The sequence below is a fragment of the Sinocyclocheilus grahami genome, unplaced genomic scaffold (assembly GCF_001515645.1).
Source record: "Sinocyclocheilus grahami isolate Dianchi unplaced genomic scaffold, SAMN03320097.WGS_v1.1 scaffold295.1, whole genome shotgun sequence".
Taxonomy (NCBI): Eukaryota; Metazoa; Chordata; class Actinopteri; order Cypriniformes; family Cyprinidae; genus Sinocyclocheilus; species Sinocyclocheilus grahami.
Genome location: NW_015505474.1, coordinates 434,093 through 436,675, shown reverse-complemented (window position 1 = coordinate 436,675; position 2,583 = coordinate 434,093). Strand labels below are relative to the sequence as shown.

At 37.4% G+C, this 2,583-nt stretch overlaps 1 long non-coding RNA gene across 1 annotated transcript; it reads left to right on the top strand.

Annotated features, from left to right (window-relative positions):
• The first annotated feature begins 587 nt into the window (after positions 1 to 587).
• On the top strand, positions 588 to 1,018 carry LOC107600980 (uncharacterized). The gene is made up of 3 exons (XR_001610868.1): positions 588 to 662; positions 777 to 840; positions 936 to 1,018. It is a non-coding gene; the product is annotated as an uncharacterized lncRNA (long non-coding RNA).
• Positions 1,019 to 2,583: the final 1,565 nt, after the last annotated feature.

Below are 2,583 nucleotides of genomic sequence, written 5' to 3'. Positions count from 1 at the left end.
TTTAAGATACTGTGATAGGTGATGTGTCTCTTGATTTTAAAATACTTTCTCCTATTCCAGTAACAGCAAGTTACTTTATTAGCCAGTTAAATAAAATATACCGGAAATATGTTAATGAGTTGACTGTATGACAGTTTCAAGATAAAAACATTAAAAAAAATAGTAAATAGCATATAATTAAAATGTGAAAAAGGCAAAAGATGATGAATTTAGTATTGGTTAATGTAAATATGGATAATATTTATGTTCACAATGACTTTGTTTTTTTTTTTTAAATAAGCAGAATTATAAGAGTGTTTCAAAACAAATCAATTTTTGTGATTGCATTTGGTGCAGAGCAAACAATCTGTTGACTCTTTTTTCAGCAAGAACACAAATTATAGTTCCCTAATTCATTCGCACAGTCCGCTAACAGAATTTAAGGCTACGGTACGACCCAATTTAGCAGGGAAACTCCCATAAGCATGATATATTCTTGCTGCCATGTTTCTGTGGCTCATCTCATTATGGATTCTTATCACTATGTGAAGTTTCCATGCGCAGTATGAGAGAGCGAGATAAGGCTGGGGTTTAAAATCATTTTAGGCCTGGCCATTGTGATAAAAAATTATAACCTCTCCTCTTATCTTTCAAGCGCAAGAGAGGAATCATCTGATGTAGAGGTATGTATCTGCAAAAAAACACTAAAGAGTGCTGCTTTGTTATTAGCTGAGCTGTTGAGCTGCTTTGCTGTCATTGGTTCACTCATTCCATGCTTCACTCTGATTGGCTCACAGGTCGCCAGGCCCATAGCGACTGTTGGGGATTAGCAGAAAGCTGCCAGAGCCGCTGTTTACATTTGTGAGATACCCTCAAAGTTTCTGTTTACCTCAGAAGCTATGAATCCCTGCAGTTATGTGTCTTTTTCTTTTTGTGTGGCTCGCCGGCTAATATAGAGGGATTCCGCAACATGAAGTTAAATTACAGCTAAGAACAGCAGGGAAATGAAGGAATATGTCTCTCCTGTCCCACCTTATGGTGAGTGACACTTCATTTTAACATTGAAGGAAATATTTTAAAGGCAATGCGAGTTATTCCATTTTGATGAAGGATTACGAAGACAAATATTTCTATCTTTGGAGTAATGTGCTTCGTTCACAATAAGACCAAGAATATATGTTGAGAAATTAAATTGAGCCAATTTCAAGTTGACTTTTAAGCTCTAGTAATATCCTTTCTTACTTAACTTTTCATAGTTTGCTTCTGTCCTCGCTTGAATGATTTCCTTTCTACATTTACAGACACACACAAGACTCAAAAGGCACTGAGGAAGGAACAAAACAGAGATGAGAGCGAGCGCTAAGATCCATCCTATGAAAGTAATCATTCATAATGTGTATTTTTGAGATGTAACTCACACAGTGTCTCGGTGTCTATTTTGCATTTGTTGTGGCTTCAACAATCATCTCCGAGGAGGTGAGTAATGGCCACAGCGGGGAAAGAGGAAGGCATCAGATATTCAACACATCGAGTCATCTCTCCTCTGCTGTCTGTACCTCAGGAGGATCCACAAACTTCAAGAAGACATTAGCCTTGCAGATAAAGATGTGCCCCTAAAAAGCAATACAAGAGAGACGCTTTGAAGGTGACGGCGCCCAATCTTCATCAGATTAATGGAAAAGTGAACGGAGATCGTAAATGGCGTGTTTCAGATCCCCTCAGTAGTGTTCAGGCCAACTACAAAATCTGTCCACATTTGAACCTTTTTTTGGCCAAGAACTTGCGAACATTGGGTCACAATGTGTTTGTCACCCGTCACCTGTAGAAAATTAATTGTGAAAACTTGTTCACACAGGAAGCAGCCGCACAGCAGAGGGTATTAAACGTGCCCATCCAGTCGTATTTGTAGTGATCAACTTTGGGGCCGATAACTCGCAACCCAAGTGTCCAATTACGCAGTAGACTGTGGGGCCACTTTAGATTTAATTAAAGGCAAGAAAACTAATATTACTTGTCACTGCACCTGACGGAGCACGATGTTGGTGAGGCTTACTGCTCGTTAGCGGATTGGGGCAGGAAGTTGCACCTCAATGATGTACTGTTAGCATCATCCTGACAGACCATCACTGAACATTATGCAAAATGTATTCATACGCTGAAAGTGAGAAGAGAGGGAAGGAAAGAGAGAATTGGTTGAAAGAAAAGAACAAATAGTGCTAGACATGATTTTGTTTGTGGTGGTTACAAAATAATTTTATAAAGCTCATTAATATTTATTAGGTTATTTCAACTTCAACCAATTATTTTACTGTTTTTATAATTTGGTAACAAAATAAATAAATAAATGTTCCTAATATAAATGTTCAAGCATATATAGTATATATTTACAAATTAATTTAATGACTTTAATATATGAACATTTTCATAATATAATATACTATCATATATTATTAATGCATACACTCTAAAAAATGCTGGGTTAAATATAACCCAGCGCTGGGTTAAAAAGGGACAAACCCAGCTATTGGGTTGTTTTGACCCAGCAGTTCCCAACCGCTGAGTCAAAACAACCCAATAGCTGGGTTTGTCCCTTTTTAACCCAGC